The sequence below is a fragment of the Mus caroli genome, unplaced genomic scaffold, assembly GCF_978045245.1.
Source record: "Mus caroli unplaced genomic scaffold, Mus_caroli_1 scaffold_7, whole genome shotgun sequence".
Lineage (NCBI taxonomy): Eukaryota > Metazoa > Chordata > Mammalia > Rodentia > Muridae > Mus > Mus caroli.
In genome coordinates, this window is record NW_028227262.1 from 1,045,637 (window position 1) to 1,062,031 (window position 16,395).

Below are 16,395 nucleotides of genomic sequence, written 5' to 3' on the forward strand. Positions count from 1 at the left end.
CCTCCCTCTTGGATTCCATGTAGAGGGAAGTGGTGTCTGAGCTGTCTCAGGGGAGGTAAGGCAGAGGAAAACCTAGGGGAGAGCAGGTTCTCCAATTGCAGATCAGGCTGTGTCCTGGGTTTTGCCTCATGTCTGTTTGGGCAGCCTCTTTCTTAGAGATGGTGTCTGATGTCTGATGTATGATGGTCATACATCACCAGAAGATTGAGGGCTTGGGGGAATCTAGTTCAACTGTCCCTGTATTCAGCTTGGCGTCTTCATCTAGGGCTGGAGAGGGAGACTTATTGTCAACAGTTTCCCTTAGATTGATAAATTGGACACAGACAGCTAGAGCCAAGAGCTGCCAAATAAATCTTTAGGATTGAAATATAACTGCTCTGCATCAAACTGGGAGGGATGACTTCCTGCCCTAACTGCACTGGCATTAACAGTGAGTACTGTAAGAAGCTTATTTTCTACCTTTGTGGGAAGACAGCAGCCTGCAGTGAGTACTGTGTCACAGGGGTGAGGCCCCTCCTCCCTGCCCATTCACCCCACTGCTGGCCAGACTCATTGCCTGTATCTGGTATGCAAGTGTCTCTGAATGTCCACATCTATCCTGTCTATGCATGGGTAGAGGGATATATGTGTTTCCATCTATAGGTGTGAGCACATATCCACGTGTTGTTATGTACTTATATGGTGTATTGTACCTGCAAGTATGTCTGGTTGTCTGGTTGTACTATCTGTGTATGCCTAGATGTGAGAGTTGTGCACATGTGTCAGTGTGTGTCTTTGTATGTGTGTGTCTTGCTAGATGTATGAATATATTACATATCTCCAAGTCTATAGGCTTTATTGTCTGCCTACCTTTGTGTTGTGTTTGTATGTATGCATTTGTGTGTGGAGGGATTTGTGTACATGTGTGTATAGTTGTATGTTGGGTGTGTCTGTATGTGACTGCTTGACTCTCCGTGTACAATTGCATGTACATGTGAATATTTGTATATATATGTATAAATGTGTGTGTGAAAATAGTTGTATTCATATATGTGGAGTATACATCTATGAGAGTGGTACATATGTATGTATGTATGTATGTATGTATGTATGTATGTTTGTGTGTGTTAGGTATATGTGTGCCTGTGTATTTGACTGCCTGACTGTCTCTCTGTGTGTATATGCATCAGTGATGGTTAGTTTTATGTCAACAGACACAATGTAAGGTCATCTGTGAAGAGCTCTTAATCAAGAAAATGTCTCCACTGGACTGTATAGGCAAGTGTGCATAGGCAAGTGTACATAGGCAATCCATACATCTACCTAGACACACAGATGCAAAGATGCATACACAGATGTATGTTTCAACCCCGCACCTGGGCATACACAGACGGTACATAGACATTTTCTTTGTTGATGATTGATATGAGATGGCCCAGCCCAATGAAAGCAGCATCACTCTTAGGCAGGTGGTCTTGGGGTGTAGGAGAAAAACAAAACTGAGCAAGTCAGAAGAAGAAAGCCACCAAGCCTGTTTCAGTTCCTACCTCCAGGTTCCTGCCCTGACTTCCCTCATTGATGGAGTGTAGCCCGAGAGTTGTAAGCTGTAATAAACCTTTCCTTCCCAAGTTGTTTTGGTCATGATGTTTTATCATAGTAAGAGAAACCTTAACTAAGGCACATCTGTATGTTTATGTAGTTGTGTGCGTGTGTGTGTTTCCATCTCTGTGCCCTGGAAGCTGAGCACATAGATCCTGAGCTTTATTTTCTCTGTAGTCATTTACAGCATGAGAAAGACTCCAACCTCCTCAAATACTGGGTCAGAAGTGTAGCTGCCTGGATGGGTTTATAGCTTGTCACTGTGAAGAGTCCAACAGGAGTGTTAGAAAAGATATTTATAGCCCTGTAGCTCAAGAATCCCACCACAAGCCAGAAATGCAGAACAATCCCCGCCATGGCATCTGTGACTGTCAAACCCCTGACTTCCACGGGCTGCTGAGGTAGGCTCCACACCTTTTAAAAATATCTAGGTACTGCTTCACAATATAGAACAAAAACCCCATCAGCAGAGACAGAAATCCTGCAGCCAGCTCTGTCATTAGCTTGTTGGGTCTCATGTCTCTTCTCTTCCTAGCATTAGCTGGCCTCTTTTCTCAGCCATGAATGCTCTGTGTTTATTTTGGAAAATGCTTTCTTTCTGGGCTCTCACATTGTGTTTAAATTTTGTCTGAATGTAGTTGGATAAAATAAGCTATAATTTTTTAGACAGTTTTGTCAAATAAGCCATAAAAATGTTTAGCCAATTTTTTGATCCCTAGTTTCAGAGCTGGGCTCTCCTCCAGTCCCTCATACCCTTGGAAATGCAGACAGAGCTCAGTGGCATATTTTCGCCTCATTTTCTAACTTTCTTCTTGGCAGATGTGTGTGCAATCTTAAGAAGCAGCATCATAAATATTTAAATCCAACTTGGCTAATTGGGAAAGAAGGAGGAGGGAAACACAACAAAGGTAGAATTTGACACCAAAGAAACATCATGACTATTTCTGTTTTCAAAATTGTTCTCACAGAGTGTGGGTATTTTGTTACGGCCTCTAATTTAATATTTTAAAAATAAAGGAAAGTACAGATCAGCTCTCCGCCTTTGTAGGCGGGTGTTCTGGAAAGAGAGAGCAGTAGATTCCACAGCTCACAGCTCACACTGGGAAATGGTCCCCTCCCTTTCCTATGAGTGCCTCAAGCCATGAAGAGATGTGACTTTCAGAAATGCGGCTCCCTGTGCTCACTCAGCCCTACAGAGCCCCGGGTCCCCCCAGGCCCTAAAGAGAGGGTGGTTAGTCACTATTAGCAGGACTCAGCTCTGGCCCATTCCCTGCTGATCTATGCATGGCTTCCATCAGTGAGTTCTCAGGCTCCTAGGTAGAGAGGGTCACTCTATAGCCGGCCACAACAGAACCCTCCATGTCTGATATTTCCCACCCTTCTCCTCTGCTGCTCAGCATTTAAAGGATATCAGATGACACATATTAGTGAATTCCCTAATCAGCTCTGACAAAATGCCTAACAGAAGCAACCCAAGGAAGGGAAGGTTTATTCTGGCTCAGTGTTTGAGGATATTGTCTGTCATGGCAGGAGTGTGAGCTGGTCGATCATGGTGCCTTTGCAGTCAGGAAGCAGAGAGATAGATGAGTGCTTATACACAGCTTGCTTTCCCCTTTGTATTCGGTGTAGGACCCCAGCCCATGAGAGGGTGCTGTTCACATTTGGGATAGGTCTTTCCTCCTTGGCTGTACCTCTCTGGAGATGCCATCACAGACATACCAAGGGGTATGTCTCCTAGGTGACTCCAAATCTCGTCAAATTGACAGACAGAATTAACCATCAATACCCTTGAGTGTTCTGCAGTGGTGTTTCCATATATCTGTTGGTATCTTCAGCCTAGAATGCTATGTGCTGTACTAAGTATGGTCTGGAGGTAAGTCCTTTTGCACTGTTATAATAAAATGTCATGTTTACAGTGGCTGAAAAACAATATGGATTTGCTTCTGACAGTTGGGAAGCCTGTGATCCAGGGCTGGCATGGTTGAGTAATGCTGGGAGCTTTCTTCAGCTTTCAGAATGCCAACTCCTTATATCTTCATGTGGTGAAAGAGAGCAGGGGTGGTCTCTTAGGACTCTTTATTAAGGTCACCAAATCCATCCTGAGCTTTCCTCCTTCAGGACCTAATCAGATCCCAAAGGGCTCTAACTTATGATAGCAGCAGGATGGGGGCCGTGGTTTCAGCATGTAGAATTCAGAGGGATTCAGTCATGACAGGTGTAATCATCTTAGCTCCAGCAGCCTCCTAGCCTAGCATCTAAAGCACCCCCAGTGACTCATCCCTTTCACACTCAGCCTTACTTTTGGTGCTAAGCCATCCCAGAAGAGAACCTAAATACTACACGCCTCTGCAGTGTGATGGCGTTTTTTATCTGCTTTGCTGCTATGCGGGCAGCTTGGAGACAGAGACACTGAAAGGGAAGAAAGAAGGCAGCGTCTCCTTTGATACATTCTTTGCTTAGGCCTGATGCAGTGGCCATACTGTATAGATCTCAGGCATTCCTGGTGAGCAATTGATGTAAGAAATAAAACATGTGAGTGTTCAGAAGCAGCAGGCACTCACCCAAGGGCTCTCTCTGCTAAGCCCAGGACTCTTATCAAAGGTTTGCATTTGTCTAATTTGTCTTTCCCTCAGTAAGCATTTGCAAACAGTCAGGAATAGGTAAAAATCAACATGGAGGAATTAAGTGAAAATTAATTTGTCCTTCATGATTAATACCTTTCAAAAGACAACATATCCTCCTTAGCTGGTGCTGACTAGAAAATCACAGAGTGGCTTGCATGGATAATATTTATTTTGTGTATGGCTCTGCCACTTAGATTGGGTATTAAGGGGCAGCTCTTTTCTGTTTCACATGTGGTTAGCCTGGACACAGAGAAAGCTGGGATTGGCAGCTTTCAGGCTCTTTCATATATAGGGCATTTGATGCTGGCTACTAGCTGAGTGTTTTGTGGAGCTGTGATCCGAGTTATCACACAGATGAAGTCTGTGTTTCTCATCCCCAGATGACCAAGTCCAGGGTAACTATGCTGAGAAAAGGTTCCGGAGATGTATCTCCTTTAAGACATAACACAAGAAACTATGTGCAGTGAATTCTGTTCATTCCATTCATTTGGGCACACAGCCTCACACATACTTCAGAAGGAACATTGGAGACCAGAAATATTGCTGCGGCCATTTTTAGAAACTACAGTCTGCTCTGTTGGAACGAGAAGTCATTTCAGTTGACTCATTATTCTCTACGTTCCCTTTCGTCCTAGGGAGCAAACTGCTTCAGGTGGGTTTTGTGGTGGGTAAGAGAATCCTTTATGTGCTGGGGTAATTATGGCACACAATCTCCTCCCTAATCCAGCCTGCCCTTCCTCACCAACCTCTGATTATCCTAAGGGAAGAACTCTTACACATGTGAAAACTAGACCCATGTGGATTGAGAGTTTTATTACAACAGCTTTAGAAATAGCCCCACAGACTATTGAATAAAATTAAATTTAGACCTGTTCACTGTGCACCACTGCAAGACGTACAGGAAATTCGAGTATTGAATTGAGATCACATAGGCTCCCCACAGTGACCAAGTTCACAAACCCAAACACCTACACATTCAGAGATGTAAATAAAGAGGCTGCCTAGAATACATTGATATATATATATATATATACATATATATATATATTTATATACACACACACATACACACATATACATATATACATATATGTGTATGTGTATATATACATATATATGTATATATATATTAACTCAATTATACTTGATTAAGCAGCATTGTTTTAGCAAATCTCCCTCTGTCTCTGTCTCTGTCTCTGTCTCTCTGTCTCTCTGTCTCTCTCTCTCTCTCTGTGATGGATGTGCCCACATGCGTTCACTCCCTTGAGGCCACAGGAAAGCATAGAGTGTTCTGTTTATCACTCCAGCCTCATTTACTTGAGACAGAGTCTGACTGAACCTGAAGCTAGGAAGTGGGCAGCAAACCCCAGGCAGCTTTTGTCCCCACAGAGTTGGGGTTACAGATGTTCACAGCCACACCTGACTTTTCATTTGGATGTTGGAAATTTAAACACAGGTCCTCGTGATTTTGAAGCAAGCAGTCTTTCCTGCTGAGCCTCTCCAAGCCCCTTCTATTTGAAAAAAAAAATTAAGTGGGGAAAACCTCACATGAATTCGGCCTTTATAAAAATAGTAAGGGGATTTAAAATTATAAGCAGTATTGAGAAGTTAGGGATTATAAAAATTACACTAAGCTTTTAGATATTTGCAGTATTCCCAAGTGTTCCTTTCTTGTCATCTGACCCAGCTGCAATCTTTTCAGGAATAAGTTTCTCTTCACATGACTGGAAATTTCCCAACTGAAGAGAGAGGGTCTCAGTTCCACCACCAGCCAGCCACATAGCCATAAGCAATACACACAGCTTCTTTGTATGTCATTATTAGAACAGTCATTTAACTAGCTCATCTCCAACATTATTTACTATACAGATGACATATAAGATGACATTTAGAAGCCAGGTGTGGTGGCACATGCCTTTAATCCCAGCACTCTGGAGGCAGAGGCAGGCGGATTTATGAGTTCGAGGCCAGCCTGGTCTACAAAGTGAGTTCCAGGTCAGCCAGGGCTATACAGAGAAACCCTGTCTCGAAAAAAAAAAAATGACATTTAGTAAGAGGAAGTGTTTATATACTGAAACAGAAAACAGTAAGGAGAAAGAAGTTTTTCTTTTGATATTGAATTACAAACAATCAAAGCCACGTAGAAACGGCATATGTATATATATAAGGGAATTATAGTTACCAGAGTCAGTGCTTAACCAGAGTGTCTAGTAAGCCTAGCATCCTCTAAGATGTTACTATGTCCATCCTTCTAGCCACCAAACATTCTTTGGCTTTGAACCAAAGATATTAACACAGCTTTACTCAGTCAGTGTGAGGGCTTTTGTAGGTCAAGTGCTTAGTATCCATGACCTTCAACACTCCCTACCTTAATGACACTTCTCAGTGTGACTTATAGCCAGAGGTTCTGGGTTCAAATTCCAGCTTAGCCATTAGCTATGATGACGTCAAGCATCATTGTGTTAAAGTGCTTTGAGGGTTAAGTGAGGCAATCGTATGAAAGCACAATGTGTCAGAAAGTAGACATTTGGTTAACACTTGTAATTAATCATGTTAATTCTGAAACAGTTACTTTTACTGCCAGCTCCATTCTGTGGATAACACAGAAAGGCTGCCTTTCAACAGTCAAGTAACTTGCTCTTGTACTCATCTTTTAGCAGACTTGGAAAGGTTATTGTACTGGATATCACATGTATCAACTTCTAAATTACATTATAGTTTGATTAACACATATAGTTAGTATCATAAACCTAGGGAAAATGGTGGTCCTTTCAACATTCTGTCAAGTGACCAAACCTTGACCACTCTGACAAGGTGTGAGATTTCTACCCTCTCTCTCTCTCTCTGACAAAGAAAAGCCCAGTTTTCTCACCTAGAGCCATGCAGATCTTTCTAGAACCAAGAAAAAGAGCAAAACAAAGTAGCAGAGATAGTGAATCCTTTGTAAACAGTCAGGAGTCTGAGGTTTGGGCTATTCCTCTCCGAACTGTCCATCTCTTACTTGTATGCTAAGATCACACATTTATTCTTGGTTTTTATCCTTTATAAACCCTGTGTTAGAGTGGGTCAAAGGTCAAGGATGTTAATGAGGCAGTAGTCCATGAGAGTTCTTGAAGGAAATCTCTTTTTTTTTTTTTTTTTTTTTGTGGTTTTTCGAGATAGGGTTTCTCTGTATAGCCCTGGCTGTCTTGGAACTCACTTTGTAGACCAGGCTGGCCTCGAACTCAGAAATCCGCCTGCCTCTGCCTCCCGAGTGCTGGGATTAAAGATGTGCGCCACCACATCCGGCTGAAGGGAATCTCTTAATGTGATCAGATATTCATCAGAAGCCAGATGAGCCACTTCAGGAAAACACAGGAGAGACGCTGGGAGATCTGAGCAACAAAGAGCTGCCACTGCAGCACACAAAGGTCAGGATGGGTCAAAAGCAACAAGGAACATGGAGGAGAAACCAAGTACTGCTCCAAAGAAGAAGGGAAGGTTAAGCAGCTCTCGGCTTAGAAAGAGCCACTTTGCTGCTCAGCCCCCGACTGAGAACATGCACACTAGATACGGAAAATTGTGATTCTCACTTCTGAGTAAAATCTTCAAATTTTGGCAATCAATTTAAAGAGTATTTTTTGAAAAAGCCAAATGAGAATTTCTATGAAAATTGCACTTCAGTATTATTTTTTTTTGTAACATAATATAAAATCGTGGTTATTACTATGGATTTATACTACTTTCGTTGCCTAACATTCAGGTTGGGTAGGGTTCTGGGGAGGTGTGTGTGTGTGTGTGTGTGTATGTGTGTGTATGTGTCTGTGTATGTATGTGTGCATGCGTGTGTATGTGTGTGCATGCATGTATGTGTATGTGTGTGTTTATGTATGTGGGGTGCATATGTGTGTGTGTTTAATGGTTATAATTTTTCATAACTGGCTCTTGATAGGGTTAACGATTTTTGATTGAAATGTTTTCTATTTACAATGCAATGTTAGCAGACCTTAGATCTTATTTCACCTTTCAGATTTACCCACCATCTTCCATGAGCACATCCTCTTCTGGGGGAAGTAGAGGTACCTTGCTGATAAGGCCAGATAGGATTAGAATTGCAGTTACATAGCTGGAGTCTGGGATATCTATGGTGGTCCTTGAGTCTATAGGGCAGTGGGTGGGGCATCAGCCTCCTGTCCAGGTCTGCACTAACACTTTACAAGTGCCTGCTTGCTGTTCCTTCATGGTCTCTCAAGCACAAGGAGGATGGGATCTGCCTCATGCCCTTGACATGGTGAAAAACACGTTGACTTTCCACCATGCCCCTCTCTAACAAAGTAAAGAGGAGGGGATGTTTTATCCCTACCACCAGCAGGGGCTGGAGGAATCCAGGCTTCCTACGAGAATTCACTGAGTCTGGAGTGTGGGGTGGTAGGCTTAGTAGCTCCTATAGAGGGTAAAGGTTTCAGCTAAATTAAACCATGTCTTCTTCTATCCCACAACTCCAGTAAATAAGTGGGTGTATCGGGGTCAGCCTGCTGCTGCTGGATCTCAGATCTTCTGCATTTTTTGGTGAGAATGATGATAAAGTTTTTATTTCTAAACTTGCTTGCTTGCTCCCTTCATCCATCTCTCTCTCTCTCTCTCTCTCTCTCTCTCTCTCTCTCTCTCTCTCTCTCTCCCCACCCCCCCCCTATTTTCCATGAAGCTTGACTAGCATACAGTACTTACTACCTAGAAGTTCCCTGTCTTTCTTAGATGCCCTTTCCTGGTCCTTTAATTATAGAAATCAAGCTTCCACTAGGCTAAAAAACAAAAAACCAAAACAACCAAAACCAAGCCAACAAAAACCTTATTTCATTGGTAGTTTTGAGTTGCTGCCCTGTCTGGTTCTAAGTCAGGGATATGTTTCTCTATGAAAACCCAGGAGACTCACAACTGTATCACTTCTTATGGCTGCCCCATCTCACCAGTTTTCAGATTCCTCTGAGGTTTATCTTTCTTACAGTGTCCAGGGATCTTTGTATAGTTTATTGTAGTTCTGTTCCCCTAGAAGCAGAAATCAATGATCTGTTTTTGCATTAAATCACTTAACAATTCCATCACTCACTCAGATGTTTATGAAGCAGCCCTGATTGGGTGCTGCCCACTCACAACCCTAGTACATTAAGCCTCAGAAATGGTGCTGGGGAAAGGGGCCCCAGGAAGGTGGCAGCCAAGCCTCTCTTCCAGGCAAAACTTCTTATCTCCAGCTCTGACACTGATGTTGACTTTAGCTGGCTCCTCTAGCTTTAGCTGGAATGAATCAGGATTACACTAAGGCAAGTATTAAATATTTGTATATAGAGACATAGTTGAGCATGCAAATACATAAAAGAATTTTCCAGGGTAAAAGTTCTAGATTTCATCAAGTTGATTGTCAACACCAACCACCATAGCCAGTGATGGTGGGAGGGGTTTTAGGATTCCTCTAATGGATGTTACCCCAATGCCTCTGAAGACTTCCTTTATCCTATTCTCTCTCCTCCTTTGCACTGACACAGTGTCTTGCATAGCACTTCTCTCTGACCGTGAGAGCTGGCCTTGGATCAAATACTATCTCCATATGTTCTTTTTTCTCTCCTTCCATTTGGAACAGTTTCCAATGATGATTTTTTTTAAGGCAATAAAATGATAACATTGTATCTGTTTTAAATCATTAGCGTTGTTTGTAGGCACTCAGCAGATTTTGAATGAAATAACATGGAAAAAGGTAGAAATCCAGTATTCTCTAGTAGATATGAGAAGGAACTTTTTTCCCCCGGTTGCACGTAATTAAATTAATAAGGGAAGCCACAGAAAAACCATGGAAACGTAAAGATTTAGCCCTGAATTAGAAAACTGCTCATGGAAATTAGAATGGGAAGTATTGCTCGTTCATCACTTACAAGCTTCAGGAGTGATTAATGAATGCATATTGTGCATTTCACACAGTAATTAAATGCCCACCATGCTCTGAAGTGATAGGCTTCAAAGCTTAGCTGAGAAAATTTGTTTTATTCTAACTTAAACAAATACTGTTAATTTGCCTGTCCAGCCACGAAGTATAGCACAGTAACTGTACTTACATGCCAATGAAATCATGTTCAAAATTAGGCACAGATATAGCATTAGCCTGTCATGATCACCTTTATGAGCTGAGAACCACCACATCCCCACAGGTTGCAATCTGGTATCTTAGCTGTGCTTTGGGAATGCACCAGAGATAAATGGGATTGGTTTGGGGCAAACATTTGACATCTAGAGTCTTGTGGCCCTTTTGTGTCAACGGTTCCTTCTTGGTCTGTGTAAGAAGTGTCTATTTCAGAATCTTAGAATCTTCTTCATGCCAGGACCATCTGTTGCCATTTTCCTCTTTCTTGGGGCTAGGGCAGTGCAAACAATTCTCACCTCAAAGGGGATAAAAGACAGTTTATTCTGGAACACAGATTAAAGCCACCCCAAAGCTGGTGTTCCAGTGTGGTAACAACTTCATGAAGATACTTTTAGAACACATTGATAGAAACATCAGGTAAAGCAAGGAAATAACTCCTGAGTCTCAGATGCAGCCCAGTGATAATCCTAGCTTTTGGATTGGTGGAAGCTAGTCGTTTGCTAAGACACTTTTAAGACACTATAAAAAACATTTAAAAGTTTTTTGATAGTTACAGGATGATGGGCCAGGCATAGGGCTGGCAATGAATGGCTTTCAAAGCAAATAAATAGTACAAGGTTATTTGGCTCTGACCTCAACATCTTAACTCTCTGTAATCCCAAACTTCAGCCGTTTGGCCTTGTAGAGTTTTCAATGCAAGCATGATTTCTTCCTTCCTCTTGGAACTTCAATTCACACCAGAAAAACACACAATTTCTTCGCACAACTTTTCCTGGGAGATGTGAATAAACATGTATTACCCCAGATACACCCAGACTCACATGGTGTACCAGTGAATTTAACCAGCATTGCCTACAGGAGCATGGGGGACTCAAGATAGCTGTACCACAAAAAAGGTCACACCAGTTTGATTCTCCAAAGTTGCAGCCTTGGAACTCATTGCCCAACCTGCAGATAGCTATAGCACCTAAGCATCTCTCCCTGCAATTGTTTACTGCTCACATAACATTCAAGAGGGCCCTTATGAGTCTTGTAACTTCCAGGAGAGTTTCCTCTAGGGGATGTCAAATAACTCGAGTTTCCATTTACAAGAGGAATCCCTGCTCTGTTCTTAGAGAAGACAAAGATACCTCTCAATACCCTGGGCTGATGAGATCTGGATAAACAAGACAATGAAAGATCATTGCACTGGAAATACATCTTACTCTCTGGAATATTTATTGTGGGATTTGAAACAGTATGACAAGATCATGTGTAGAACTCCTTCTTGGTGCCAGCACTATTTAGATGCTAGAGGTGGGAAAGTGAAGAGACCACTGTTCTTGTCCCCCAAGAGCTGCATGTTTTCTATGGGAAATACAGTAATGGTTTAGATACAGAGACTCTGCCCAGGGATAGAGGGTGTGATTGAAGCTAAGGTAACACTATGGAGGTGACACTGGAGATCAAAATCAGTGTCAAGGACAGAGGGTTTCCTGGGAAGTACAGATTGAAGGTTTGATCCCAGGTAAAGGCAAGCAAGACTGGATAATTTGAGGCAGTTGTAAGTGCCTAGCAGCCTCCTTCATTTATATGACCTAGGATGGAGGCATGGGGAAATGATGAAGTATAACACTTTACCTGCCTTGAGAAAGGCTTCAAGATGGCTCTTTATTCAGAAAACACTTCAGCCCTTCCTCCAAAGCAGGAGGCATCTGGGTGGTTTACAAGAGAGCAAGTAGGTCTTCTAATAACCAGAGGCATGAACTTTATATTCCATCTGATCCAGGTTCAAGTCTCAGCTTTTCATTTGCTGAATGGTGACCTTGGATAAGCCACTACACCCATTGGAGGAAGCTTTCCTGTCCTAAACATGCACCAAAGGCAGCCATTTCTGTATTTGTATCTAACCCTGAGTACTGAGCCTGGAAATGGTAACTGCTAGATCATTTAGGTGGGGAACCCAGCCCTCCTAAGAGTGGGCCTATTCCAGACAAAAATATTCTAAGTGGCAAGGACTCCAGGTAGGACAAATGACCACCACCACATCACATACTAATTAGACCCATTGTTCTCCTAGAGGTCCTTTATCCAGGAATGGCTGGAGACCTTTCAAACACCTGCCTCAGCCAGAAATACAAAAAAAACATAATTTCTCTTACTTTAGTTTGATGTCAGCCAACCTTGGAGTCATTCCATCATGGCACAACAGCTCTCTGTCTTTAGTCTCCTCATGGGGGATCTTAAAAGAGCAGGCTCTGCTCCCTAGGCAGGTCTGAAGCATCTTACTTCAGGCCCCTACTGTGCTGTGCCACCCATTTCCTTGGCAGCATTAGTAAAGCTACTGCCTGAGGGATGATTTGACTGACTGTCTCTTGAAACCTCCCTTCTCTTCCAGAACCCTAAAACCTAACAACAGTAACGACAGCAAGAGCAAACGTACCAGACAGCCTGCAGAGTGTGACTGTGTGTCTTTTAGTAAAGTTTTGTGCAGACAAGCATGCAGAACCACAGAGTTTCCAGATTTATCAGTTTAGAAATAGGAGGATGCTGACTCTAAAACCAGATTTCCGTGTACGTGATGAACTCATGTGTGAGCAGGTCAGAGACACTGAAGTATCTGTGTGGCACTCCACATGCTGTGTGTCCCTTGGGAAAGCAACCATTTCTGTGTTGTCCTGTGTCTTTCAGCCTGGAGTGCTCCAGGCAGGTAGTGGAGAAGCTGATTTTCACTCTGTCTAGTCCTACTTCCCAATCCCTTTCAGGACAGAATCCGGGGACAGCAGGAGGGTTGCTTTAGGGCTTGTGGAGTTTCTCTATTCTGTGATTTTTATGAATAACTATCATGCCTTCTCAGCAACAGGCTTACGCCTGTACTCTTGTTTACAGTGTATCGAAGAATTCAAGGAGAGTTAGTGAATCACACTAAGTCACACAGCAAAACTTCTATCTAAAGAAAAATAAACTGGGCAGTGTTGGCACACACCTTTAATCCCAGCACTTGGGAGGTAGAGGCAGGCAGATTTCTGAGTTCGAGGCCAGCCTGGTCTACAGAGTGAGTTCCAGGACAGCCAGGGCTACACAAAGAAACCCTGTCTCAAACAAACAAACAAACAAACAAACAATGACGACAAGGAAAAAAGAAAAGAAAGAAAAAAGAAAAAGAAAAATGAGAAGGCCTCAAACTTTGGGGTGTCACCAACATTTGATAGCCCAGGAGAAGCAGGAGACTGGGCTGATTCTGAGCTATGGACTGGTCAGGTTGGTACTGAAGAAGATGAGTCAGGAGGAACCTTTTTGGTAGTGGTTCTGCTTGGTGGCTGGGCTCTTCCCACACACAACCAAGTTGCATCTGTGTGAATGCACATGGTTGTAGATGGTAAAACCTAGAACTGACCTTCATCATAAAGGGAGTTTCTATGATAATTTTCACGGTTAATTGGTATAGAGATTAAATAAATCAATGCGCATAAAATAGTCTCTAGCATATAACAAGTATTCAATCAGGCATCTGGTTTCTCAACACGGTTAGTCCAGTTTGTACTTCTTTTATCTGCTACCAGCTTTTCCTTGTTTGTATCCATGGGAAACATCCTATCCTATCATATCTGTTATAAAAGGGTAAGGAATCTTCCTCTCCAATACATCACAGCTCACTAGCATGATTTGGGTTACATTTCTGTTCCACTGTCTATGGCCAATCCAATACCATTTGCTTATTAACATAATCTGTTCAACAGAGACAATCATGACAAGAGAGAAATTTCACCCAGATAGCAAAGCAGAGAATAATGAGAGAAACCCCAACCCTAGCCAACCACCTTCAGTCCTGAAGGAGTATCAGAGAATAACTGCATTGGTGCACTGAAATGGTGGAAATTCTTCAAGGCAGCGTATGCTGGTTCCAACCAGCCTCTGTTCCTACATAAATTAACTGAGTAGTTTGTCTCTTCTGCTAGTCTCTGTACTCAGCACTCACCTGTCTGCCATTCTTTTTGTTTTATTTTTGCTTGTTTTTGAGACGTTATCTTATGTAGCCTAGCTGACCCTTAACTTGTTCTGTAGCTGAGGATGACCTTGAACTCCCTCCTGCCCTCAGCCCCCAAGTGCTGGGATCATCCATGTGCACCATGCCTGGCACAGCTGACTTCTAAAGTGGTGTGTGCTGTTCCTCTCTTTCTCATCATCCAGGAACTCTCCAGTGCCTTAAAATGAACCCTCAAATCCCAGATGTGACCCATAAGACACTGGCAGGGCTGTTCTACTCCCAGAGCCTGTGAGGATCCAGCCACCCTGAAGTTCTTTCAGACCCTCAGGAGCCCTGTGGTTCTTCTCTGAGCCCTCTGTGAAGGAGAGGGGAGCCTTCGCTCCCCTCATTTCTCCACTTGCACATCCCCCTATACAGGCTCATTTCTTTTTCTTTCTTTTTTTTTTTTATACTTTTTATTAGGTATTTTCCTCATTTACATTTCCAATGCTATCCCAAAAGTCCCCCATACCTTCCCACCCACTCCCCTACCCACCCACTCCCACTTTTTGGCCCTGGCGTTCCCCTGTACTGGGGCATATAAAGTTTACAAGTCCAATGGGCCTCTCTTTCCATTGATGGCCGACCAGGCCATCTTTCGATACATATGCAGCTAGAGACAAGAGCTCCGGGGTTCTGGTTAGTACATCATGTTGTTCCAACAATAGGGTTGCAGATCCCTTTAGCTCCTTGGGTACTTTCTCTAGCTTCTCCATTGGGAGCCCTGTGATACATCCAATAGCTGACTGTGAACATCCACTCCTGTGTTTGCTAGGCCCCGGCATCGTCTCACAAGAGACAGCTATATTTGGGTCCTTTCAGCAAAATCTTGCTAGTGTATGCAATGGTGTCAGCGTTTAGAAGCTGCTTATGGGATGGATCCCTGGATACGGCAGTCTCTAAATGGTCCATCCTTTCATCACAGCTACGAACTTTGTCTCTGTAACTCCTTCCCTGGGTGTTTTGTTCCCAATTCTAAGAAGGTGCACAGTGTCCACACTTTGGTCTTCATTCTTCTTGAGTTTCATGCGTTTATCAAATTGTATCTTATATCTTGGGTATCCTAAGTTTTGGGCTAATATCCACTTATCAGTGAATACATATTGTGTGAGTTCTTTTGTGATTGTGTTACTTCACTCAAGATGATGCCCTCCAGGTCCATCCATTTGGCTAGGAATTTCATAAATTCATTCTTTTTAATAGCTGAGTAGTACTCCATTGTGTAAATGTACCACATTTTCTGTATCCATTCCTCTGTTGAGGGGCATCTGGGTTCTTTCCAGCTTCTGGCTATTATAAATAAGGCTGCTATGAACATAGTGGAGCATGTGTCCTTCTTACCGGTTTTCACCAGAGACTATGAAAGCAAGAAGAGCTTGGACAGATATTATACAGTTACTAAGAGAACACAAATGCCAACCCAGGATACTATACCCAGCCAAACTTTCAATAACCTTAGATGGAGAAACAAAAGTATTCCATGACAGAACCAAATTCACACATTATCTTTCCACAAATCCAGCCCTTCAAAGGATAATAACAGAAAAAAACCAATACAAGGATGGAAACCACGTCCTAGAAAAAGCAAGAAGGTAATCCCTCAACAAACCTAAAATAAGACAGCCTCAAGAACAGAATGCCAACTTTAACAACAAAAATAATAGGAAGCAACAATTACTTTTCCTTAATATCTCTTAATATCAATGGACTCAACTCCCAAATAAAAAGACATAGACTAATAGACTGGCTACACAAACAGGACCCAACATTTTGCTCATTTCTACTTAGTCTTAAAGTCTCAGCTTAGCTGTGCTGTCTCCTGGAATCCTACCCTGGTCTCCACATTTGGATTAGGAGCCTGAAAAGACATGAAATTTCTTGGATACTCATGTCCATTATGTGTATCCTCTGTTCCACCTAAAGGTTCCTTGCATCCTCAGACTTAGCCAACTTGCATCAAAACCACATTTTCATTTATAAAACAGATGACTCTCTAGGGGGCTGTTGACAAAGGTCCCCCTAAATGTGTGTATGTGCAAGCACGAAGTATGTATAAAATCTTGATGTGCTCTGCTTAA

General features: G+C 42.6%; 1 protein-coding gene across 2 annotated transcripts in view; it reads left to right on the forward strand.

Annotated features, from left to right (window-relative positions):
- Positions 1-1,897: 1,897 nt before the first annotated feature.
- The window catches only part of Tmtc1 (transmembrane O-mannosyltransferase targeting cadherins 1), a 348,737-nt gene continuing 334,239 nt past the window's right edge, over positions 1,898-16,395 (forward strand). For both annotated transcript variants that reach the window (XM_029478417.2, XM_029478419.2), the window contains exon 1: positions 1,898-1,979. The gene's annotated coding sequence lies outside the window, so the exon portion shown is untranslated. The remainder of the gene's footprint in view (positions 1,980-16,395) is intronic.